This window comes from Vicugna pacos, chromosome 29, assembly GCF_048564905.1.
Source record: "Vicugna pacos chromosome 29, VicPac4, whole genome shotgun sequence".
NCBI lineage: Eukaryota > Metazoa > Chordata > Mammalia > Artiodactyla > Camelidae > Vicugna > Vicugna pacos.
In genome coordinates this window covers 19,984,785-20,012,677 of record NC_133015.1, presented here as the reverse complement: position 1 = coordinate 20,012,677, position 27,893 = coordinate 19,984,785, and the positions used below count along the sequence as shown (strand labels likewise).

General features: G+C 37.1%; 1 long non-coding RNA gene across 4 annotated transcripts in view; it reads left to right on the top strand.

The window, feature by feature from the left end:
• Positions 1–23,996, top strand: part of LOC140690264 (uncharacterized) — a 47,790-nt gene extending 23,794 nt beyond the window's left edge. The window contains exons 4-9 of one of the 4 annotated variants that reach the window (XR_012065478.1): positions 656–704; positions 4,351–4,455; positions 6,457–6,529; positions 9,414–9,563; positions 16,750–16,897; positions 23,642–23,996. This is a non-coding gene — a long non-coding RNA (uncharacterized lncRNA). The remainder of the gene's footprint in view (positions 1–655; positions 705–4,350; positions 4,456–6,456; positions 6,530–9,413; positions 9,564–16,749; positions 16,898–23,641) is intronic. The other 3 variants (XR_012065479.1, XR_012065480.1, XR_012065477.1) reach the window with 3 other exon arrangements.
• The last annotated feature ends 3,897 nt before the right edge of the window (positions 23,997–27,893 follow it).

Genomic DNA, 27,893 nt, shown 5'->3' with positions numbered 1-27,893 from the left:
AATATAAAAGGTTCTATGGAATTAATTATAAATTAAGTATTATTCCACTTGGGTTTTACTCCTGCTGTAAGCGTGGTGAGTGGTCTCTTGCATATCTCTGAGTGAGAGAGATTTAATTTCCTGATTCAACCTGTACCAAGTCATCAAATGAGACTTAGGGCATAGAGTGGTGGTTAGGACTGAGCCCTGATCGAATATGAAAACTCTGTGGACGTAAGAGTGCTGAGGAAGTCTAAAACGTAGTGCAGTCTTCTGGATAGCAACGTTAAGGGACATAATACTCGTTTCTTAGATTCAGTGCTGCATGCTCATATTGAGACATAATCTAATCTTTGTGATGATATAAACCTCATACTCAAGTCGCATGGTCTAGGACAAGCAGGTAATTTTTAAGGTGCAGTACACTTCAGTTAAGCTATTCCCTGGTGAAAAGATCAGAGATAACATGACAAAATGTAACATGTGACATTATAAGGCACAAAAAAGCATGCTAATGCACCGTGTCTTTTCCAAGTTACTTTGGAGTATAAGCCCTAATTCACATCAGTGTCATGGAGAGTGTTTTGAGTGACAACCCTTCTTAATTAGTAGTTCATTAAAATAATTTTATAGTGATGGGTAATTAAAAAAAATACTCCCAAACTTCTTGTTTAAGGACTTCAAAATGAAGAGGGCCTTGGCTAAGTTCTTCCTCTACCAGGAAGGTAAGACTGAGTTGAAAAATTAAATAAAATATCTAAAAGGGATCTGTACCCAGCAGTTTGTAAAGATTTCAGACTTGCAGATAACCATAATAATGATCCTCTCTTCCCTGAACATCTTTGCAAGATCAGAGACCTTTTCTGTGTGTTCCTGTGAATTATTTTGGGCCATTTGGCCATCTTCTAAAGAGGAATAATTTAAGGGGAAAATAGAGAAAAATTCTCAAACTAGAAGATGTGCCTTTAAAGGGAACTAGGTTAAGGTAACTGATTAGTTCCAAAATATTTTTATTGCTAATTTTTTCCTCCTGCATAAATCACCTATCATACATCAAGCAACATATGGTGAGTTAACAGTATTTTATTTATACTTTAATTGGATATGTATAGTCTTTAGGACGAGTTAATTAATTTTTTATAAGCCTCTCTTTCATTTGTTCACAGAGGATCTCAAAAAGATAGTTAAGCATTCTCTAAGGCACCTTCAGAGTCTTTATTACCATTGATTGCTAATAAGACAGCAGAAACTAACTCAGTATTTCTAGGTTAATAGAATATTTTTTGAGAATCTTTTTTTTGAGTACGATAAAATCGGTTACTATAGCAATAATGCTTTCAGATACAAGTTGGAATTAGAGTAAGCACAGAGATGCCATTTGTTTCAATTTGCAGTATTTGAATCTATCGATTGGCTCATATAAATGAAATTGAGTGTTTCACTTACAAGTTTGAATACAATGCTGGTTACTGTAAGTTTTATGTGTCAATAGATCCAGCATAAATTAGTTCAGTCTGAGCTCCAGGCATAGAAAAGAATAGGATTGCCAAAGGGAAGAAAAAACTGTTATGTCAAATCAATTCACATGTTTTCTACACAAATACACACATCAGAGAGAAAGGTGCATTCCCACTCATCACCACTCTTTTCTACAGCATGTCATGTCGTGGTGCAGAGTGGGCACTCTGGGTTGGACCAGCTTCATTTAAATCTCAGTTCCATCACTTAACTAATTGCAGAACATGCAAGTTATAATTTATTTAACTTCGTTGTGCCTCAGTTTTCCCATTTAGAAACTGGGTGTAACAGTAGGTATTTTGGAAGTTGGGGTTACGGTAGCTATGTTATAAGGTAATTGTAAACGTTAACTTATATAAGCATAAAGCACATTGTGAGCATTCAATACGCATTAGCTATTAAGTAGAGAAATTCTGCAGACTCATATCCACAGGCAGTTTCAGACAGAGGAAAAGTCACCCATGGAGAGAAACTCTTTTGGGAGCTCTTTCAGCTGATCCAGAAAACTAACTCTGCTTCAGAGTTTATGGGACAATGTTACCCAGACACCTTTACTTTTCTAAAGAGCAAAGCCTTGGGGTATCGGTTTCTTTTTTGGCACCAGTGTAGCACAACACATTTAAGCTTAATAAGTGACTGGTGTTTTGGAGGCACCAGGAAACAGATCCCTCCATACGCACTAATGAATATAATTGGTACAGAAATTGTGGATAATGGTTTGGCAACATGTAATAATATCTTTGAAGATTTGCATACTATTTACCAGGAAATTACACTTTTAGAAATAATCCTGATAAAACCATCAGTCAGATATGCAAATATGCGTGAAAAATACTAGAGCTTTATATGTATAAAGAAAGAAAACTATACAATGTCCAACACTAATATGTAAATTTTCCAACAATAATTTTATTATGTAAATATTCTATAATAACAGTATTACATAATCAATACAATTATAGTATAGAAAAATATGTAATAACGTTTATGAAGTACTGTGGTATAGTCATATTTTACATTTGTTTCATATACATAAAGTAGACAAAAACTAAAGATTTATCCATCTTATCTAGATCATAAATTTCTACACACACATACATCTCAAAGGGGCCAGAGAGATCAAACACCACTGTTGACAATGGTTTTCAGTAAGTAGTGTTATTACGCTTAGCTGTATTCTCAATGATCAATTTCTATGACTTTCATAAGGAAAACAATTAACACTTGGAATAGACTTTTGCATCCTTTCTTTTCGATAATGCTGTTTAAGTCAGGGTCCTAACAGTTTTTAAAAGGCTCATACTATTCATTCCTCAGTCCTTATTATGGGAATGGTCCAGGCTTTACCAGAGAGGGAATTTAATCTTTCAGCAGAATTTCTTTTGTATGAGTCCTTTATGGAATAGGGGTCAAGGATTTTGGGGGAGTTAGTCTTGGAAGAATAGTTACCTCTCCTTTTGTATATACTGACCTGGGTCCATAGATGCCACGTGAGTTTCCAGCAAATTGACAGTGCCTCCCTGGGACCAGAGAGCTGGTAGAAAAGGTCCTGTTTGGAGGAAAGATGGATCTTGGCCACCTGGCTGGATTGGGTTATAACCTCTAACTCTCTGTGCTAAGTTTGCTAGCTGTACAGAAGAGCGGATGCCTGAATGTGCTGAGTGGATCATTTACCATGTCTTAATGCTTGTGCCTACAGTCAAAAGTGAATTGTTTAAAAAAGTATAAACTAAAGAGAATATCAGCATTTTTTGTGGCATCAGAACAAAAGGAAAACTTCCTATTCTAAAAAGTTTTGCGTCTGTAAAACTCTGCAAGTAAATTAAGACCCAGTGTAGTCATCTGATGAAGTGATAAAATTTGCCCTTTGATTTTTATATTATAGTCTCTAATCTGTGTTGGACAAAAAAGGTCACTGCACAAAATAACACCACAGCATATTTTTATTAAAGTCTTCACAGTAAATTATAGCAATTATAATATAAAAATACAAACGATGAACATAGTATTAACCGTCATTTATTGCCTATCTACTTGTGTCAGATGCTTTCTGTGATATCCATTCATCCATCCTATACATGTATATTGAGCATATGTTGAGAGGATGCCACTAACAATACAAAAATAACCTCTGTTCTCATAACCAGACTAGCAAAGAGGAGAGACATTAAACACTAACTACCGTTTATCATCTTCCATTGTTGTCAAATCCATAAAAGATAAATTCAGGTGACATGGGAAGACTTTGCTGAAGGAGCAATATTAAAATTGTGAACTACAGGATGTAGGTGCAGTCGTGATGAGGGACAGAGACAAACTCCAAGTCAAGAGTATGACATATGGAAAGTCAGGTATTAGCCCCATTTTACAGAGAAAAACAGCAACTTGGGGATTTAAACACAACACTTAAGTCCCACAGCAGACAAATGAAAGAGCCAGAATTTAAACCTAGGTCTATCTGATATCAAAATCCTCCCTTTATTGTTATTTTATAACAATCTACTTGATTTGATCTGAAAAATGATTCCCTAAATTCCTCCTCTCACTCTGTTCACTCAGTTCCTGCCTTAATTACTTCTTTCTCTAGTGTACAGGATTTTGTTTTTTTTCTTTTCTTAACTTTTGATTTACTGTTTATGTCAAAATTGGGGTAATTTTAGTGCTTTATTAATGTTTAAATATATTAATCCAAAAGGGACATCTTTGATGACATATCTCATGTACTGAGATATTTAAGGCACTTAGTCTTAAATGGAAAATACAAAGGTTTTATTCAGATACCATTTTTCAGTCCAAAGTTTCATTGTATTGATTCCTGATAAGACATTAAAATGTGCCTAAAATTTATTTCAGTGTATTTTGCATCAGAGAAAGTCTCCAAAAAGCACAGTTTATTAATAAATACAGCATCAGGTCATATCCTCTTGATTATAATTTCACAGTGGCCTCTTCATCTATGTAAGTATCACTAAAACTAGCTAATAATATTAAGTAACATTCTCAGTCATCATCCAGAAAATCCCTTCAGAATACAAAATTGGCGAAGGTACTTTTTAGATTCTTAACAGATAATGTCTGCTATTTCTCTGAGAATTCATTTTAAACACCCTGATATGTAACTATTCTGTTTAGTAAAATATTAAGCTCCTATGATGTCGTTCCATTTATGTCTGGCTACTTTCTGTTGTATAATATTAGGAAAAAGTAATTTTGACAAAAATAAATAAAGTCCTGGAGCTTGACTGCTAAAATTATACTTTTATAGAAAAATACTCATTTAGGAAATAGAAGTCCTAGCTTTGGATCCAGTTCTAAATTGGTATCCACACTAGGAGTCAGTGACACTTTAAGAATCATTTACTGTGTAGGAATTGAATCTTGAATATAAAATATTAAATTCTACTCATATACAAAGCCTGTCCTTTGATTACAGGGTTCCAACACTTGGAGGAACAGGCTTATTGTTTTTCTTTTTTCAGGCTTATTGTTTCTAATATTCTTCTTGCAAAAAGTTTTGCATTCCTTTCTCTCTACTGTGCTGGGAACATTTTGAATCTCAACATCTTTAAAGGCAGACCACGCTTGCATCCAGGTTTTAGTCATACAATCACATAGGCTTTCAGATTCACTAACACAGTAAATCCAAAAGTTCTAGTAAGTACACCCAGCCCTGGGCCAATTGATCAGAGACTTGGAGGTCAACTCAGCAGCTTGCTTAATGTATCACATCCTCTCCAGGAGATTCTGATTCTGCTGAAATTTGAGAACCACTGCTTAAATTCTACCTTGAGCAACTTATAATTTTATTTCCTAGATTAGGAAAAAAATCTTTGGCATCAATTAAATATTGTTTTTTTAAGTTATACGGAACACTTCCTAAGAACTCACATAACGTACACAGTTCATATATTACAGGCCCATGGAATCTTTAATGAGGGATATCATTCTCTTTTATGTTATATAAATACATGTAATGAAGGTATTTACCTATCTGCCATGTCACGTGAACAAATATTTATTGGATACCTTGTATGTGCCCACTTAAGTACTAGGTGCTAAGGGACAGGGTAAGGATAAATATATGCCTAAGATAGACATCAAAAAGACATTTTATTTCTCATTTGTGGTAATTAAGATAAATCTTCTTTAGTTATGCCAGCAAGCTCCACTGATTGAAGATCTCACAATCTTATTGAGGAAATGAGGCTTATAAAGTAAAAACAATTAGTACAAAAAATTTTCTAGTCAGCTGAAATCTTGGATAGTATAAATTATTAATGCTTCATTTGTTAAAATAGAGGAATTATTATAAATTAATAGAGTAGGAAAGCTTCATTGCAAACAGCTGAAATGAGCCTTCAATGTGAGCAAAACTATTTGGTAAAAAGGAGAGGATGGAGGATTTTACTAAGGAAGGGCATGTTAAGTATAATGATGTGAAGGCGGAGATTACCATATGTGCAAGGCAACAAAGTATTTATTTGGAGTAGCTGAGGAAATAGTTTAATTAAATAAGAGTTAAATTATATTAAATATTAATATAAGTATACTTTGCAATTTAACCTGTATTGACACTGTACAACCCATAAATCATGGAGGATTTGAAAATGTGACCTGAAATGAATACACATATGCTAATTTACCTGAGACTGGTGGAGGGCAGTAGAGTCTGGCAAGGAAAATCGAACAAGATGGGACAGTATAGAGATCATACTGGACAAATGTACTATTTCATCCTTGATTTGTCCATCAAGAGGTCAATTTAAAACACGAGAAACTTTAGGAAAGAAGAAAACAGTGTGGCAAAATTATACACTGCTGGGATCAGACAAATATATCAGTGTATTATCATCCCTTGTGTTTTTGCCATTTGTCCATCAATGAGTAGGCTAGCCTCCCCTGCTCAGTTTTCTTCCACTCTTATCTACCATATTTGACCTTTTGAATGTTACTTTGCAGATTGAAAATTAGAAGGGAGCAGTAGAGAAAAAGAGATGGGTAAGATCAGACTGAGGAAGATGTTTGGGGGATGGTAGGTATAAGCCATGAGGCTTAAGGGATTTATTTATATGAAGAAAAGGAAAAAAAGCTAAACATAGCCATGGGCTGTGTACATGTACTATTCACTTCATGGGAAAAATACACAGAATACTTGAGTTATTTTGTAGTTGCTTGTAGTTCTTGGTCTGTGCATTCTTTGCTCTGAGACTGAGTCACATAACTCATGATGTCAGATTAGTTATAGTGGGCATCAGTTTATAACTGTGATATTTTGTATAAGAAAAAAATTACATCTCTTAAGTACATCATGAATTAAATGGCTAATCAATGTCGCTCTTCAGCTTGTTCATACCTCCAGTCTCTGAAGAGAATCCACATTCTCCAGAACTTCCAAAGAGCCACCCACTGCTTTCCCAATTACTCTACCCTGGAAATGCCTCTACATTGAGAAGAGAGAGGGCTGAGGATCGGCAGAAATGTCCCTGAAGCATCTGAGACAAGTGTCAAGCAGCCTCTAGATAAAGCCCCATTCCATGACTCATCTCATCCTGACAGGGACTCTGAAATAAGTCACAGTAACTTCAATCACCTCTTATATTACTGTTATTTGGTAGGAGGTACAGATATGGTTCTTTGAGAAGAGAAAGTTACTTTTCTTTGTGGAGTCCCCCATAAGCCACTGGTAGTTTTCTCAACAACAACTAACGTATTGAGCGCTTACTGTGTGCCAGGAACTGTTGTAGGTGTTTTTCAGGTTTTCCGTGCAAAACAATCCCCATGAGAAAGGTTATTATCATCTAACCCCAGCCAATGAATGGCATAGGCAGGATTTATCAGCAGGCTTGTACTGCAGATACCTTGCTCTAAATATTAAAATAAATATTAATTGTTGACTGATGCATCTGTAAAGATTCTCACAAAACAGCTGCCAACAAGCCATCTAGAAAAGATGGTTATAATCTTTTACTTGAAAATTTTAAGAATAGAAAATATTATCACTTCCCATAAGTATAGCATAGCATCATATTTACAATATGATTACAAATGAAGTATCATTTTATGTATCTAATCCAGTGTTTTTCAACCAGGTCAGATTTTATTCCCTGGGGATATCTGGCAATGTCTGGAGACTTAATTGGCTGCTTCTGGCATCTAGTGTGTTGGGGCCAGGATGCTGCTAGACATTCTACAAAACACTGGACAGTTCCCCACAACAATTATCCAGATCACAATGTCAGTAGTGCTGAGATTGAGAAACCATGATGTACTGTAAAACTCTTCTTTTTGCATTATTCTTAAAATGAAATAAGAGAATTAATTTCAGTAAGTACTTACTGACTTCTCTCTTTCATCTGCTACATTTAAACTATCAGATGGCTTCAAAACTCTATTTCCAAATTAGATCCTGAATCTTGCCAATCATCCCTCTAAACCTACTAGGTCAAGCCATCATCACTTCTGCTTCCACTCTTGCTCCTCCTACATTTCATTACCAACAGTGTAATTTTTCTAAAGCTTTACAGGAACATGGCCCTCCTCTGCTCTGTATCCTCCAGTGGCTTTATGATTTAAAATCAAATTCAAACTGCAAACCAGGACTTGCAGCATGCCTCAGGATTTGTCTGTCGCCTAAAACCATGATGCCTCGTGGCTTTATTTTTTTAAGACCCCACTCAAATGAAACCTTCTTCAAGAAGACCCTACCCCAGACCCATGACGGATCTTCCTCCTAGTGTTCATGACCTTCTGAAATGATCTGTCTTCATGTCTCACTTGCCTGTATGAATCACAGGAGTGTAAGCCTCAGGAGGAAGGGGCTTGGTCCCACATTGTTATTACGTCTCTCATGTCTAGAACAATGACTGGCAGGTATTAGATGATCAATAAATATTTGTTGGATGAGTAAAGGATTGAAAGGATGAATGAAATCTTTATAAAGGCTAGGGATTTGCTTAATGCTGTGGATTCAACAAGGTAAACACAATACCTATCCTCCAATCTTAGGATATGATCATTTTCTCCTCAGGGAAATAAAGTGTAAAATGACACTCAAAGAGCAGGAATGAGTTATCCAGGTGGAGAGTGAGAAGAGCTTTCCTCGTAAAGGAACTGCAAACCCCGAGGCTCGGAGTTAAGAGGGAGCTGAGCCTCCGTAGGTGCTGAGAGAGGAGTGGGATGGCTGTTCTGGAGCAGACTTGGGGCCAGAGGGTGGAAAGGCAGATCTCGAGAGCCGTCTAGACTTTGTGAGTGTGGACTTTATCTTGGGGGACTGGCGGGCTCCGGAAAGGTTTTAAATCAGCAGGTAATACCATCACATTACGTAGTGGTCAGAGTATGGAACCTGAGTTAATCAAGGCTGCAACTGAGCCACATTTGCATAAACTGACATCAGAATTTGGCTGAATTGAAGAGTTGGTGGTGAATAGAGAGTTCCTGCTAATGTTTATAATCCAAACTCAGGACTCACACTGGGTGAATGACAAAATGGCTCAGTGCCAGTCAGATCCTGGCTCAAATGACAGTTATTCCTGTGATATTTAAATAGTTCACAAATTGCAGAAGACATGGTTTTGATCAGTGAGACTATTTCATTTGTGAACTCTTCCAGAATTTTCCATTTTAAGTAAACTAATTTAATTTTCCTCTTCTATTCATGTGCAGATCTGCTAAATTATGTTTCACAAAAAATAAGTGGTCAGATTTAATCAGACCATTCATTCACACCAGCCAGGGCTCTCAGTAATTAGTTTTATTTGAGATAATTTTAATTTGTTTTGCATTTACATAATGAAATCATTTTATATCATTCCACCAAGGACTCAGGAGGCATATTTTAAAATATCAATATTCAGTATACATTAATTGTTTATTTCATTTGTTCAGCAATATTTATATAAATTCTACTTTATTGCCAGGTGCTGTGCTGTTGCTGTAGACACATCAAGTAGAAAGACCATCATGATTTTTTGTAAAATACAAAGCTAAACAGTAATTTAGACATCTATGAAAAAATAGTCCAGATAATTGAGGGCCCAATGTGAATTTTGGGGTGAATGTCTAATCAGGTATGAACCACTTTCACAAAAATATTAATACATAATTTTATTCTCATTTTTTAACTTGAAGACCAAAATTTATGAAAAATTACTGGAGTTTTAAAAAGTGGTTTAAACTTAGTGCATGAGTTCCTGTAGCTGTAATTGCTTTGTAATCAGAAACTGAATCTTACCTTTATAATCTCTGTATCTAGCACACGGTAGACACAAAAATTTTTTGTTGTTGTTGAATGCAACAGAGTAGGAATAATTATCTCTTTTTTCCTGAAAATCATTTAACTATTAAATCTGACCTTTGGGTAATTTTTATAATTGTCTATAAATCTCATATTGAAAACTGATTCCACATTAATTATGTCCTCACTTCAGTTGGCAACACTGGGTACTTACAAAATCAAGCTTAATGCCATTTTCCCCTGGCATCTGTATCCTTTTCAGTCATTTTTATCACATGGTACCTGTGATTCCCCAAAGGTTAGTTTTGGTAAAAACATGAATGCTTTGTTTGTACATGAATAATTTATATTCACATCTTGTTCAAACTATAAAGTTTACTGAAATTTAATGAAATGTGGACACTTTAAGACATATCATTGTTAATATTAAAGTAATATGAAACTAAGAAATTTGTTTTACATTAATGAAGTTCTTATGCAAACATTTTCCCATTATCAAATTAATGCAGAGTAGATCCCTGGCCGTGAAACCAGGTCCCACCAGAAGAGGATTAGAGAAAGTCATTTAAACAGGGATGTAGACCATTGTCAATTGATGTGTTTTGTTTTGTGCATTATAAATAATCTGAACTCTCTATGGTTACTATAATAGCAGTTTTGGGGTAACTTATATACATTTCTTCCCACATCCTATAGCAACATCGTAAGGCAAATATTATTAACTACATTTCAAACGTTAAGACACAGAAAACCAAAATGATTAGGGAATGTTTCTCAAAATCAGAAGCCAGAAATCAGCGGAGATCAGATTAGAACCCAGGTCTGTCTGACTCTTGAGAGTGTGCTCTTTTTGTTCTCCCCTGACCTTGGGTTTCCTGTGAATCCGAAGCAGCGTACTTGGAGGGGAGCGCCAGTGTGGCAGGCACACTCATGACTGTTTCCCGCAGTTTCTGTAGTGCCCTGTCCCCCAGCGCCGCCTTCCCGAGGTGAGTTCAGGGAGGCTGCATCCGTGACCACAGATCATTGCAACACTTGGTCCGGCTCAGCTGTGGGACGAGGGGGAAGGAAAGTATGTTAGTTCCCCAGTGCTGCCATAGCAAGTGCCTCAAACCGGTTCGTTTAAAACAAGGAAATCGTCTCATGGTTCTGGAGGCTGGAAGCTGGAGGTCACATTGTCAGCAGGACCGTACTTTCTCTGAACCCCTTCCTGAGAACGCAGGGCTCCATGCACTGTGTGTCCCAGGAATTTGGTCAGAGTCCATGGGAAGTGCATGCATGTCAGGGGGTCTGTCCTCCATGAGCTACACTATGTGGAATCCAGGGGGTCACCCAAGGAGTAGGTTCATGGAAAAGAATTTCAAAAGAAAATCAGGCAGACGGTCCAACCAATTTATTTGTCAGAGAGAGAGCCAGGCAGACAGGGAAGATCTAGATATGAGGCAGAATCTAGGGAAAATGGGTGAAAACAAGCATATTATGAGCAGAGGACTTTCAGAGAGCCTGGAGGATGTCCTGACGCTGTGAAATGAGCTTAGCGTAGCGGACTCTTGGGCCTTAGGCAGGAGTGCAGGAGAAGACAGGAAGTAAGTCTGGACCTGGAGTTTCTGTCTTTGGGCAAGAACTGTGTCACCCGCAGCAGCCTTGATTCTTCCTGCTGTGGCTTATCTGACCTGTGATTAGCCCTTCAAGCATCATATCACGAAATGAAGTAGAGGAAACAGAGCCAGCTGCACTTTTCTTTGAGTGGCATTGACTGACCTGGTACCATCTACTCAACTGTGATCCGACAGGACTTACACCAGTAAAATCTCACAGCATTATTGTGTCTTTGTGAAGCTAGAGAGGGCTCAGGAAATGTGTGTCCAGTTGGAACAAAAGTGACTTATGTGATTGTTTTCCCCCAGCATTAAAACTCTGATTACAATAATTTAAACAGCTTTTTGTTCTACAACAGTGAATTTTAAAATGCTTAAAGTTTCCTGGGCTTCTTTTATGAATTCCAGCAATATTTTCCCGAGGCAAATGGAGAACAAGTTCCTTTGTTACAGGGGCTCAGATGATCTATTGTAATGAATTATACTGAGAAGCACCAGTACATTTCTTAATTTCATGCAATCACATATCCTGCTCTGATGTCGAGATGGTCATAAGTGAATGCTCATCTCTTATGAATCAGTGACTGCATTTTCCACAGCCTTTCAGAACATCTGCCAGTGCTACCCAAACAAATCCTGACATAATTAGGCCGTTCTAATGTGAATGTTTAATAGAGGCACGGGATTCACCTCTGATTACATTGCTGCTACCGAGAAATAGGACCTAATTTAACATTAAGCCTATAATTAGCAAATAGAGCTCTTTGCTAGGGTAAACTAAATCCCTTGCATTTTGACAATAACTTGCATTCAAAATTTAAGTTTAAATAACCTAGATAGTCATATCCCTAATTTGAACACACTAACCCAGTCAATCTCATTTAAGTTGATTTCAAAGGGTAAATTCAAGTCACCATTTCCTTGAGTGGATTTTACTTGGAGCTATTATTTTGTGTGTTTACAAAAATTATTTTTAGTAACATCGTAATCTACTTCTTCCATCACCCTTCTTTTTCTTTTCTTTTTTTTTTTTCAGTGCTTGCAGAATGTGTTAGAACATTTATGGCTTCTGTAGATTGATGTTGAAACACCACAGGTGTAAACAGTACAAAGAGTCTTAATGCACATCTCAGTTTGGTTCTATCTATCAAGAACAAAAGATGTTCAGCAGCTCCATCTTTTCTGTTTCAACTAGGGAAGTAGTTGGGGCTAGTGTGAATTCTCAACGTCTCAGGACACTTAGCCCTGTCTGTTGTTGAACAGGTTTCTGTTGGTGACGGGGGCAGCTGATTGTCGTTATATTTAGTGTCAGAGATTAGGATCTGCACAGAGGCTGCTGTTTTGTTGTACAGAGATTGGTAATGACAAGATCTTAGATATGGCCATGAGAGTGAGTGTCTGAGAAAAGTGGATGGAGAAAGTCACTGTGAAAAGGAGATCAAGCAACTGAGAGGCCAGAGCATGGCAAGGATTAGTACACATATAACAAAACTGCCAAGAATTAAAGCAAGAGAAAGTCCCACGTGTCATAAAAGGAGTGATAGGAGCTAGGTCTAGAATCAATAGAAATGAGTGGAACTAAGAAATGAAACCAAAAATGTTAGTTGTAAGAAGAATTATCTGCTGTGTGAAATTCAGAGCTTGAGGGTCTTTGGACAGAAGTGAAGGAGAATAGTTTGAAAAACAACAGTAAGAAGAGCAGGCCAACCACCTGCCTCGCTTTCCAGCACAGCGTCCAAGATGGGAGAAAACACAGCCACCATTTGGGGGTTGCTATAGGAACTGTGCTTGAAGAAGAAAGTCTTCGGATTTCTCTTTCAACATCGCTGGCGCTAAGGAGCACGTTAGAGAATCAGCACTCTTGCATTGGCGATTGCTCCTCTTTAGTCCGTAGGTTTTGAACTTCCTTTATGAAGGATTTTTTCAGGGTGACATTGGACCCTAATCCATCTGTTTAAAATAACACACATAAAGCTCTGACTGGTATATTATTACATACCTGAGAAATCAAGGTAATTGCATTGCTAAAATTAAAAATTCACTGTGGTTTTCTTGTTGCAGAAATTCCATTTTTTTCTTTGATAGGATATATTGCTTAAAATATTATATTTTACACTGGCCTTTTTATTTTTGCTGGTAAAATTCAAATAGAGAGTAAATTGAGTATTTGGGAATAGAATAAAAAATTATGAATTAGGTGGAATAATTTATGTATATTCCACTAATGACCTGTGATTTTTAGTTTTTTTATAATGAAAGACAGAAGGAACCATTTAGGTTGAATTTTATCCTCAAATACACAGCTTTCAAGATACAGTAGGGTGCAAATTTAATCCAACTTAATTTTATAGATGATTTAAAGCATGAATATACCAGTTTCTGATGTTACAAGGCCTCCTGGACTTAAGTGATTTTTAGGTAGTTAAAAGTCAAGATATCAATACAAGAAGAAAATTTAAGAAATCTGATTCACTAGGTTATTACATTGTAAACTTCAGTATTAAAATATAAATTTTGTGTATTATTAATTTTCTGTAAAGAATTTCAACTTCTAGAAAATCAGTTTTTAGAAGTTGTTGATACTGTTATGAATCAGTTACTTGATAACTTCAAATCAATATTTAGCTGATCAATTAGGAATGATTAAAAAATCCCCTTTTCTGTGTTCTTCCTCTTTTGCCTTTATATTGTCAATTCTCTGTACGTTTAAGTAGAGGAAAAGATAGATAAACAACTTACATATCAACTGCCAATATTTTCTTTGCATTCCGAACACATCTTTTAATCTATAGAGATACCCTGGTTAATATTTCAAATACTGATGGAATTAATGTTTCATTGGGATCTGTCATCTAAAATCTTTTATCTTGTTCAAAAGAAAATGTCGTGTGACATATCAAACATTGTTTTTTTGACAGCTCAGTAAAACACTACTTGTCCTGTAAAAATCATTGTCATTGATACATTGAGTTTCTTAGTCCAAGAGATCAACATATTTTCAGTGATATCACAGTAATTACAGAGAAGAAATCATCTGAAATCTGACTCCTAATCCATGCTTAAAATACATGAGTAAACAGGGTCACCACACAGAAAATTAAAACATAACTGATCAGAAAGTCCTGGAGGCATCTGATCTACCCTGGACAAGGAAAAAAATACTAGAAGCTAAATCATTTCAAATTTCAAGGAAATGAAATTCCAGTGTTACTATTCAAATTTTTCTTAACAGATCCTTACAGCAACATTTGCTATTTCATTCCCTGTCTAATCATGAGAAAACATCATACGGATTCCAGTAGGAGGGCATTCTGCGAAATACCTGACCAGTAATCCTCAAAACTGCTCCAAACAAGGAAAGTCAGAGAAACTGAAAAATTGCAGAATGTGTTAGAACAAGAGGAGCCTGAAAAAACAACTGAATTCAATGTGCTATCCTAGACAAGATCCTGGGACAGAAAAAGAACATTGGGTAAAGTCTAAGGACATTTAAATAAACTACGGTCTTTAGTTAGTAGTAGTATATCAATATTAGATCATTAACTGTAATAAGTGTGTCATAATAATGTAAAATGTTAATAATAGGAGAAACTGGGTAGAGAGTATATAGGAATTCTCTGTACTAGCTTCTTAATTTTTCTATCTAAAACTGTTGTAAAAATAAATTCTAATAAAAATTAACTAAAATAGATTAACTAAATTAAAAATTCAGTGACCATGCTAGTAACAGATTTGATGTAAATGAAGAGAAAACCAAGATAGATCAGAAGATAGGATCCAGAATAAAGGATAAGGAAACAGGGAGATAGGAGGTGGAAAAGAGGTTAAGACACTAACAGAAGAACATGAGACGCTCTAAGCATGGATTCCTGAAGGAGACAAAAGAATAAATGGGACAGAAGAAATGTTTCAAAAGATACTGACTGATAATGTTTCAGAACAGATGAAAGATCTTAATCCTCACTTTTGAAGTCCTAATGAGTCCCAAGTTACACAAAAGGAAACACATACCAAGAGTCATCACAGTGAAACTGTAGAAAACCAAATTTTAAAAAAGTTGAAGCAGAAGCTTTCTGATGGACAAGTGACTTTTCTAAAGCATAAATGACAAGCAGAAGAGAGATGAATATCTGATGTGCTAAAAGAAAATGATTGCTAACCTTGAATTTAACGTCCAGAGAAATGACCTCTCAAGCATCAGGTAAAATGAGCACTTTTTCCAGGTTAACGAAACTCAGAAATGTCTGCTACTGTAGGCTTGTTTACTTTTGCATCACATAACTCAATGGGAATGTGAAAGAAATAAGTTTATGTAGTGCAGAGGATATCAGAAGAGCTGGATGTACCAGATCTTAAGAAAAATAAGCAAACAATCCACAGTTCTCCTTTATCTGTTAGTTATGTATCACCTGAAGTTGTAAAGGAAAGCGTCGGAGGGCTTCTGCTGTAAGAGATTTCCTCCTACCAGAGAAAGGAAGGAAACATGAGTTGGTTGAATTAAGGAGCTGCACTTGGGAATGTCTTGTAAATGGGTGGATAATTACTAAGATTGTCAGTTGACTAAAGTCAGACAGCTCTAAACTCAGAGCTGGATTAATAAAGAATAAATTCTTTCTGTGGCCCTTTTGAGAGACTTGAACTTGCCTACAGGCACACAAGGAGTGTACCTGCATCTTAGCTGTGGCAGGGCTCAGGGAGTGGTGATGACAGGGATTTAAAGCCAAAGATTGTTTTCCTGTGGTTGTAAAATTGGTTTATGGCCAGTGGTGTGGGTGCAAAGACTGAAACACAGCTCTGTTCACTAACTCAGAGTAATTCTATGATCCTAAAAATTGCCAGGCTCAGGTTTCTCATCTATCAATTGAAGGTGTTAATCTCTGAGCTTCTTCTGGTTTGACGCTTCTGAGCTTGGTCTTTACTCACAAAGGATGAATTATTCTATAATGAAAAAAATTATGGGTGTGTATTTCTTTTGAAACAATTTTTTTGGCCTAATACTATCAGAATACACACTTATTTGCTGTTAACACTAGGGGTCAGGCTAAGAATAGTCCTGTTTTCAATACTATTATGAGCCATGTCAGATATTATAGATACCTAAGATAATTAGGTTTTAGTTATGTCTTCTGAATTTCCATTTCGTAATTGTTAGGTTACTTATTCACACTTTTTCAACAATAAAAATAGTATGCTGCATAAGAGATTTTCCCTACAAACTAAAAAAATTAAGGAAATAAAGATATACTTCTGTTTCTGATGCCAATATTACAAATGAAAGTCTAACACACTTTGAAAGTAAATCTTACTTTCATAACGGTTAGCAATCTATATTATCTTTTCCTGAATATACCATTGTTATGTACATTTTTCTAATCTTCCTTGTTTCTTTCTCTTTTTCTTTGTTCTCCCCTGTGGAATTACAAGTACTATAACAAAAGCAACAGTTTGCCACAGACTCAAAATGACCCTGGAAATCAAGCAAAAGCAATCATAGAGATGGGAAACTAACTGCATCCAGTTTAAGCTTCTTTTAATGGATTTTAACATCATTTTGACACCTTTAAGACTCTAGGTATTTATGTTTGTTTGTTAACTTACTAAGAGTAAAGGAGCACCTTAAACACAACCAGTGTCACACACAGATGCACACAGAGGTAGGTGCAGTGTGATTTTACGTAGAATCAGTGAGGTATTACACCTCACCTCGGTAATCCAACGTAGAGCAAGGAAGGGGATGAAGTGACTAGAGCTCAAAAGAGAAGGGCGGCAGACGTTAAGCGAGGGCTTCCTGGGCTGTGAAAGTAGAACCGGTCTCCAAGAAAATATAAACAGATAAATTGCATTTCATGAAAGAACCTCTACTCTGAAGAAAGAAAGAAAGAAAAAAGCGTCGTGTGTGTATCACACTCGTTCACTTAGCCCACATGTGCCTCGAAAGTAGCCTTTTATTTTAGCCAGTGTAAGAGGGTGCCTGTGAAACTGGAAGACATTTGTATCTCCTGATAGAGGGTGTGCTTCTAAGAAACTATTTTTTCTTCAAAGAACTAATGTAATCAACCGTCTCCACGTGACAGTTTTTACCTGAAGAATGATTTGGTCAAACAGTGAAGACGCTGTGCAGAGGACAGAGAATATTTTCCTCAGTGAGGGTCCTTGGTTGAGACAAATCTTTGTGCTCAAGGAAGGACTGTATTCCTGCCGATCATTTCTGGGGAGCCCTGACCTAGTGTGCTTTGTGAAGTTCTCCACATCCCCCCAACACGGAGAGGCCGGCAAACTCTTGGATCAATCGACCTATTATGTTTTTTATTGTTTCCGCTGCCCTTTAAATTCCGCATCAGTGTTTTGCTTTCTCCTGGGCATCTTTTCAGACCTAGATAGGTAGGATGCCTTTTCGTGTACAGAAAATGATGACTCCGCACAGATGGAGCTTGGCGGGGAAGGGCTGAGAACAAAGCAAACGCTCCCTCCCACCTTTTAATGCTGCTGAGATAACAGGGAAAACCTCTACATTCACTTGAATTTTTTTTAGCAGAAAAACTGCCTTGTCTCCTAATCACAGGGTTACAATACTACCAGAATTATTATTTTTTTTAAATCATGAGTACATTTCTGGGAACCATTTTCACTTTCATTCATCAACCCCACAATAACCGGTCGATCACATACCTCTCATTTTTGTCCTCTTGATCCTGAGAGCTCCTCCACCCAGGCTTTCTACACCCAGAGACGGTTACGCTCTTCTCTTTAGATCTGAGCAGCCTGGACCATCCAACCCTGAGGGAGGACAATTTCATTGTGCCCTGACACATAGAGTCACCTGGAGGGAGAAGCAAATGCTAACACAAAAAGACTTTTTTTTTTTCTGTACTGCATACTTGCATAACAGGATTAGTTATGAGAAACTTTGGAAAACACGTTATCTTGTTGACAATATTTTTTAGTAGTATGTACGAATAGGAAGCAAGGAAGAAGGCAAGTTAAATATAGCCATTGCCTGTTCACTAACTGATTATAATCTAGAATGAAGGCACTGATACGGGTAATGACATGTTCAACTGCTGTGGCATCATTAAGGATGACTGACATGTAAATATGATGTGTATATTCTTCAAGTATATAAATCTTAATTGCTTGGTTCTCCTTATATACATATTTATGTGTTTATGAAAAGTGTTTTGGGAATTACTTGTTAACAAAAAGTAAATACATAACAGTGGCTTATAATTTGAGACGGTCTTGCTGTGATCTGTTCAGTGAGGTGAATAATCCTTTCTTAATTATTTATTGTGTATTTGTATCACTATGTGGGTTTTGATACATTTACGCAAAAGGAGTTCCATAAATAACATAGAGTATTTAGTGTTAATAAGAGAGATGAATTAAAAAAAAAATGAAGGTACAATTTACTGACGGCTGTCATGCACCAGCACCGTGTCAAGCATATCACCTCAGTACCTTTCCACAACAAAGCAAAAAGAAGGCTCTTTTATGATCCTCACTACATAGGTAGTGGAACTGAAGGTTGGAGAGGTTAAATCACTGGCTCACAGCCACATACTGAGGACTCGGCAGAGCTGGGGCTCAAACTGTTTGCATGTGACTCCCCAAGCCCGTGCCTCGGAACCACGGCTCCTCTCTCCTTTGAAGAGGGCTTTCAAAACGCTGATAGCAGTTGTTGCTACGTCAAGACTCACCCCTTGCTTCCCCTGCCATCCTAGGTGCACATATTTATCCTAAGGATTAAAAAAGGAGGTAAACTGCCTATGGACAACATAAAGGGACGACAAGGGTACTTTTGATTTTTTTTTCCAGTTGGAAAAGCAGAACAGGCTAATATATAATAATTGGCGTAAGGAGAAAGGCAGACAGTCACCAAAACCTTTCCACAGCTGTATTTTTTAGTCTAAGGGTAGTAGTGTATTATTTATTTGGTATATCCATGTTTGTAACTGTTACATCTTTATTGGAAATCATGGCTTTTATTATTAAAAGTGTCCTCTGTCACACCTAATTTTTTTTCACTTGCTTCACTGTGCCTATCAGGATCACAAGTCCTACTTTCTTTCTTTTTGGAATTTATTTTATTTTATTATTTTTTTTTTAATGGAGGTTCTGGGGATTGAACCCAGGACATTGTGCATGCTAAGCATGTGCTCTACCACTGAGCTATACCATCCCTCTAAACCTACTTTCTTAATGTTTCCATTTGACCATTTGACCAATATGTCCCTAAACTTTATTTTAGAGTTTTGGATCACATTATTTTAGGTATATTACTTATGTACAGGATTATGGTTTCACATTACTTCTTTGGTAAAATTAAAAGTCTTCTTATAATAGTTGAGTTAATCCTATCCACATTTATTGATATGACTAAAATGATAACTCATGTGATGTGCTTTGACATGTGAAACCTTACAGAAGAGAGAGCTGGCTGGGCTGGACCTTAACCGTGGTCAACTCCAAGATGTATGTTAATAAATGTATGAGACTTTAAAAAAATCTTTAGGACTTACAGGCTAATCCTTTCAACTTACAGACAAAAAAGATCAATAACTTAAAAGGGCAAGAGAATTGACTGACATTAGGTTTCTTAAAAGCAACATAAAAAGCTAAACAACAACAGAGCAGCATTTTCAATGAAAAAAACATGAATCAACCTAACCACAGAAAGTGAGTGCTAGTAATTCAAGAGAGTCATTACTCACTCAAGTGAATGCAAAGTAAGGTGAGTCCCTGCGCTTTGGTCTCCGGGTCCAGGGAAATAGACCAGAGGTCCTTGTCGTATGTATATGACAGGAGCCCACCAGGACTTTTGGATAATGCCAAGAGCAGACAGATTTCTAGCAGTGCTCCTACGTTGGGGGAAGGCACAGAAGGAAGTAGAGCCCTGGGGAGTCTGGCTGAGTGTCCGCTGCTCGGACCAGTAGGTTAACAGTCTAGCCCAGTGTCATGTTGCTGTGAGTGACTTACTGCTTCCAACCTTTTCTCTGTGGTTGTTTCAAGAAAAGTTCTCAGGTAGCTTCTGGGTATCTTCCATATTTAAAAAAAAAGAGTTCTTATTTTATTTCCAGGAATTTTTATATTAAATAAATAAATACTGGCTCTGTTTTATTATTTTTTTTATTATGCCATGTTTTTACATTTACCTATTTTTCATTTTAACCAATTTTCTTCTCATCCTTTTTAAGTCTAATTTTAACTCATTTTCATTCTCTTGGTTCTTTTCCTACTTTTCTCCAAAGTCCCTTATTACATTTTTGTTTAAGCCTATTCTGCCGGGGAACCTCCTAATTTAGACATTATTGCTGCTGTAATTTTTCCCTTGTCCTCACCCTCCTCCTCCTCCTCCTTCTTCACTGAGTTCAATCAACTTTCATTTCATCCTTTCCTTAATATGCACGTTTCTTCTTCTGGCTATATGTCCACAAACACTTGTCTGGGGATATTTAATTCAGTTTGAAATATTGTGTTAGTGTTTTCTTCTGCTTTGTGGTTCTCTCCTGAGAGAGAATTCTCACCTGGGAGAGAAGCACTGTCTCCCTCCTTAATAGCTGAGTGTGTAGATACAGACAGCTTACGTCTACGCAGCGTGTGGACAAGATGCCAGTGGGATGGGTTGTAAGTTCCCTGTTTCACTTGAACCTTTCAAATTTCACTTGAATTTTCAAGAGTGGAAAATTCTTGATTTGTTTGGGTTATTTGGTTAGTGTGGACAGAGATTGTATGCCCTTGGTTTTGTTTTATTTTCTTTTCGTCCAGCTTGATCACATTTTTCCCTTCCTGCTTCTTTTTTCTGTTTACTTTCCAGTCACCAAAAAACGCCACTCTCTTTCTCCTATTCTCATCCTTCAGAAATAATGCCTCTCAGTCTTGTCACTGGGAACCCCACACACTGTTATGCCCCTTCTCTCCTGTCAGTGCTCTTATTTATCGGAAATGTTTTTCTGTATTTTCACACTGACAGTGGACTTTCTCTTTCTGGGACATTTTCGATCAGTCATGGCCACTTCTTCTCCTCTTCCCTCTTCCTCAGCAGTTTTTCCAAGCCCTCCTCCCCACCATCACCATCCATCTGTCTGCAAAGTTGAGAGATGGCTCTGCTGAAAATAGGTGTCTACATCTATACTTACGGGTAATTTGAAGTTTGTAGTGTTATGTGAATTCTAGTTATGTCATTTTCCTGGTTTTATTTGTTATATTGAGCAAGGGATACTACAGAGAAGTGGCCAACAGGGAGAACGTCGTGTCACAAAGCCAAAGGATGAAATTTTTTCAAGAACAGTGATCAGTACAGCAAGTGCTGCTGGGAAGTCAAGTCAGATGAAGACAGAAAACTAGCCACTGGTTTAGGGTCATTTGTGGCCTTCAAAGGAGCCCTGTTGCTGAGCAGTGGGTAAAAAAAAAAAGACCAGTTGGACTGGGTTTTACAGAGAAATCAGTGTGAGAAAGTGGACACAGGAAATTTAGCAAGGATAGAACACTTACTGGAGAAAGCTTATTCTAAATCATATACATGTGTGGTAGTTGAGGGCCATATGGGGTCAAGTAGTTTTTTTAACTTTTAATTTAAGCATATACTTAAACAAAAAGTGCCCATGTTTTAAATACACCTTTTGATGAGTTTTCAGAAACTCAGCAGCTTTCAGATCAAAGAATTGGCTATTACCACCTTCTCAGAAGCCCCCAGTGCTCCATGCAGTCACTAGTTATTCCCAGACTGGCGACCCTTATGCTTACGTCTGACACCACAGTGCTGGTTTCCCTTTTGTGTCTGACTGCCTTTGCTGTGCATTGTGTTTGTGATAAGTATCCACTTTGTTACTTACTGGTAGTTGTAGGATTTTTATTCTCATTGATGTTTAATATTCTATTATTTGAATATACTACAACTTATTTACTTATTACAGAATTGAAGGGAATTTGAGCAGTTTACAATTTTGACTTTTTTTTTTTTTAGGCTGGCTATAATCCAGTGAGCAGTGATGCTTATCAAAGTTACATACTTTAACTTTCCAAATATCTCTAAAGCAAAGGAGGTTATTTTTATACTAGAAAGACTCTCAGACTATACTTCCCAGTGGCTAACGTTATAATTAAAATAGTTCACATCTTTTATCTTTCCTATCTAACGTTTTTACTTCCTTAGATGCCTAGCTTTTAAAAAGCATAAATCCCCATTATTTTGGGATTTTGGCTCTTTCCTCTCTGGCTATGCAGGAAAAAAAAATACAGTAGAGATAAGAGGTCAGGCCATCTTGATCTTAATTAATGGCAGGTGGAGGGGGCTCAGGTAAACATTTTATATTTTCCCCATTTTGATTCTGACATTTCATCATGAGAGACAGCATGCCCTACCATGTACAGCCCTCCTGCCAAAATTGTCAGCAGCATCCAGCAGAAGGTCCGAGACAAGTTCTGTCCAACTCATTAGTCAGTTTCCTTTCCAGCAGGGATCTTTATTGGAACTCAAGGCAGCGACATTTCCATGGGGTTGCTGACACCTCATTGACCATTAGCGTCCTAATCCCAAGTAGGCTTCTGCTTTTCTTAGTTGGAGTAATCTGGCACTCCCTTGCAGTTCCTCCGAAATGTAGGCTCTAGTATCTTCCTGGTCCTAAAAGATCCCAAGTTCAGTGGAGAACTGCCTTAATAATCTAAGAGTATCAGGGGGAGGGTATAATTCAAGTGGCAGAGCACATGTTTAGCATGCATGAGGTCCTGTGTTCGATCCCAGGTACCTGCTCTAAAATAAGTAAGTAAATAAACCTCCCCCCTCAAACAAACAAACAAACAAACAAACAAAAAACTAAAAAAAAAGACAACATTGTAAAATGACTATAACTCAATAAAAAAGTTTATATATTAAAAAAAAGACTAGTTACCTAAAAAAATCTGTGAGTATAGAAAAATAGATTATATGCCGTTTAAAAATAGCATTTAAAAATAGCATCGTACTATCTTTGAGAGCCATTTATATCTTTAGTTTTGTGTTTATAATATGGATGCAGGGCCAGCATTTTGGACGGTGTCTAACCCCTCTCATGTTTACTAAATGTAGGCAGTAAATAAATGTGAGTGTTTTTGAAAGAGTTTCTCCATTCTCACTGCATGAGTTTTAAGTATTACACTAAAAATTGTGGTCCCCCCCCAGATTGTAGTGTCACTGCCATGTTTGCAATCAGTGAAACTTGGTAAAGGTCTTCGAAGGCAGCAGTATTGGCTTAATTCTATAAATGCTTATCATTGCCTCTAGAATATTTTATGTTTGCTTTCTTCACATACTGATAAGATATAATTTTTCTCAACACAGATCATCGATTTTCAAGCATGAATCATAGAAAGCCAGCCCTTGAGAAGTCATCTATTCCATATCCCTGCCTTCACATGGGTGCACCCTAGCCCACGCTGGATAATGTTCACTGATTCCACTTCTAAAGACTTTTGAAGGAAAGGGTCCTTCAATTTTCTTCTGTAGCACATTTCAGTGTTTAATAGCCCATGAGGCTCTCAGGAAATTCTTCCTTATATCCATCCTAAATTACCAATGGCACATGGATTTAGAGTTTAATCTTAAGTAACTGGAATAAATTACCTGTGCTATGGAAACAGACATTCTCTCTGAATTTGAAAAAGTGTTGTCTGTGTGAAATAAACTGAAAATATTACTTCTCGGGGATGGAGTAAGTGATTTTCAATCAAGTGCCCCCAACTCCACAGAGTGCTTGTGCTGCAGTAAGCTGGGTGATTGTCACCAAATAGTCTTGGCAAACCCTTAGGACATTTTTTAGCAGTCTAAGCACCAAGGCCAAGACTGAAAGCAAAAGATGAACCATGACAAGGAGTCAGGTAAATTGTGGTCGAGCTGTGTGGTGATAGGTTATGTGCACAGACAAGCCTTCCAAGCTGATCTCAGCAGACACACTACTTCTGAGCATATGATGACAGCCTGAGCCTAAGTTCCTGCACTTGTTGGTGTCCTGTGAGCAAGAGAGAATGTCACCAACAGAGACTCTCTTTTCAGGAGGTGTGTGTGTGTTGGTTGGTTTTTAAATCATAGTGCCACTGTATTATCTGTGATTACACAGCTTGAGTATTCCTGGGTGAAGTTCTTCCATTTTGCTTGTCCTCTACATTCCTTTGCTTAATTTTGACCTTGGCATTTCTGATGCATTCTGATGGTGGAAGGTCAGAGTGTATGTGTACAGGCAGCGTACTTTATAGACTGAAGAAGATAGTGGTTTAAAAATATGCTACTGGCATTAGTTAAGCATGAATCAGAGTGCATATTAATTGTGCAACTTTGAGTAAATCATTTAGCCAGTCTCAAAACTAAGTTTTTTCAACAGTAAAATAGAACTAACCATATCTACATCACAAATTTGTATGAGGATTAAGTGACATAATTCAGGAGAAAAGCTTAGTACTTTCAGCTGTCATTTGTCATTTAATAAATGCATGCATGAGCATGCTGACATGAAAATAGCTGCACTTATGTTTAATTTATCGGAATATTTGCCTGTCATCTACATGAGTACAAAACCCTGGTTCAGACCCTTTGGTGGAATCAGGAATGAATTACAGAAAGTTCCCAATTTCAGTCCTTTTACTAAGAGATGTGAGGCCTATTGAGTACAGTGTAAGTACTCAATAAATATTTTCCAATCAATATTTATCTCAAAAAAATTAAGAAGTCACTATAATGCAACATACAGAGAGATTAGTACTGAGAAAAGTAGAGATAAAGGGTCACATAGTTTGGGAGGAGAAGAAAGGAAAAGAAGATTTCCAGATATGAAGATCAGGAAGGTATGATAAAGGGCATATTGAAAGTCCATGTGGTTTCTGGACTGGCACAAGTATTGCTTCCCTCCTTTGTCTTCTGAACACTACACATCATTGGCATTTCTCAGTATCTTATTTTGCTGGTTCACCTGTCCACTTGAAGACGGGTGGAGAATGACATCAAGCCTTACTCTGTGCTGTGTTTAAACATCCCTGCAGGTGAGTAATAGAATCATCAATCTCTTATGAGGAGGGTTTCACTCTTCTATTCAAGTATTCTCTTCTCACCCATGTTCAATACTGTGTTCTCTCCTATCTGGTTCTCCCTCTTCTCTACTTGCAACCTCATCCCTCTGTTGACTCGTTCTATGCAGCTCAAGTCTCTAGCACCCAATGAATAAAGTCCCTTAATCCTTCATCTTTATTACATTCTTTCACTCCTCAACTGTGGTGCTTAACAAAATAACTCTGAGATTCCTGGATTTGGTCCAGTATGTAAGGAGCTTGGAAGTTACTACTCTATTCTAAGAACAAGGAGAAAGCTGAGCATCTCTTCTTAAATCCAGAAGAAAACTGAAGTCACAGGGCCAATTGATATCCTACATGAAATGGACTGATTCCTTGAAAAACACAATCTTCCAAAGCTCACATGAGAAAAAAAATCTTAATAGATCTATATCTCTACAAGAAATTGAATAAATAATCAAATCAATAATTACTTTCCAAAATAGAAAGCACTAGGGCCAGATGAGTTTGCTTGTGAATTCTTTCAAATATTTAAGGAAGAAATTATTCCAATTCTCATCCCAAAAGGGATAAAATGGTAGGAATAAAGAATTCCCAAGTAATTTTGAAATCCAGTTTTGAGATAGAAACCTTTATCAGTTTCCAGGCCAGAGAATAATTCTCTGTGGTTCTTGGCCTCATCTACTTGGCTCAAGGCTCCACCCTCTAGGACTGAGGTTTTGCTCTCTGGGCCCCTCATGTGCCCTCTGAGTTATTCTTTCTTTTAATGAAGAGTAATTTATGTTTGTAGCTGAGTGGTTTTATCAGTCTGTTTCCTGTATGTAAAATCCAATCGCCGCCTTTAATTTTATCCTCTCAATCCCTTTCAGTGCAATCTGGCAGTGTTTCTGCTGATACAACATTTGCAGAATCCCTGTAGGTTTCCCACATATGTCACAGGTATTCAATCCACTAGACAAAGGCTCATTCAGAGGTCTTTTCTGGATAATCTCACCTCTGTTTTTGGCTTCTGCTGATATGGTCGTGAGCATTTATGACTTGCGTGCCTCGTCCCTTGAAAGAGTCCTGTGGGACTGAATACTTTGATCTTTTGATTTTTCCCAGGAACTGGAAAAAGGTTGTCCAGACACACCCTTGGCTTTCTCTCCAGAGTGTTCTTTCCTGATAGAGAATCTCCTAATTTTAGCATCTTTTGCAATCTGGGTAGGCTGGGAATCTCCCAAATCATCAAATCCTGGTTCCTTTTTGCTTAATAGTTCTCTCAGTTTCTCTTTCCTCTCAAATTTGACTGTAATCAACATGAAGAAACCAAGCTATAGTTTCAAAGCTCTGCTCAGATAAAAAAATTCAAGGTCACCAATTACACAGCCTGCTTTCCATATAAGTATATGACACAATTCAGCTAAGATTTCTGCTAGTATATAACAACAACCTCCTTTTGTATAGCTTCCAACAATATGTTGCTCATTACCTCTGAGTTCTTGCCTGCAAACTTTAATGTTCATATTTCTACTAAAATTCCGCTTACAATGTTTTAGGTATTTGTTATAGAAACATCCCATTTCTGGTACCAAAATATGTATCAGTTTCCTATTGCTACCATAACAGATTACCACATACTTAATGTCTTAAGACAACACATATTCATTTGCTTACATTTCTGGAAGTCAGAGGGTCAAAGTCAGTTTTACCAGGCTAAACTCAAGGAACCATCAGAGCTAGGTCCTTCCGCAGGTTCTAGGGGAGTATCGGCTCCTTGCTCCTTGCTTCTTCCAGCTTCCAGCAGCTGTGGCATTCCTGGGCTGCTGGATGATTTGCCTAGTTTCTGCTTCCATCATCACATCACCTTATAGTTGCTAAATCAGTCAGATGTTAGCATATATGCTTTTATCTTGACCTGTCTTTGCTGAGAAATCTGAACAAAAGCAACCATTGTTACTTGAGAGCCACTGGAGAAATAAGAAAAGAAGGGGGAAAAAAACCCTTGAATTACTCTTCTTTGCATGTTTCATAGTTATTCTCTCAATGTTTAGGTCATTAAAGAAATGGTGTTAAAAAGGCCAGGTTTCTAAGGCAATGCCAAGTTAGCAAGGGTAATGAACTTTGCTATTGAGTCTGTGTTATTCTGAAATGCAGTTAGTCATCTAAGATTTTGACTTAAAATGAAGATACAGGAAACCTCTGTAGGGAATGTCTTATAAGCTTAACCAATTTTAATGTATAAAAACTTACAGTATCAGAATCCTTACTCCATGAATTTGATGGTTCATGCTTGGCCATTTAAATGTTGTGGCCTTAACAATAGTTCTTTGAAATGGTATATTAGGAATAGGCATTAAAAATAGGAAGGAAAATTGAACATTGCTTGTCAGCAAGCTGTGACGTAGACTAAGAAACATGGCTAAATTTGTGGGTGGCAGAGAGATTGGGGGAGGGGAGACATTGATTTGGTGGAGGGCACTTCAGATTGTAATGAAGATTATAATAGTAGCTCACAGCGAAAAAAATGTGACAATATATGTATGTTCATGTAT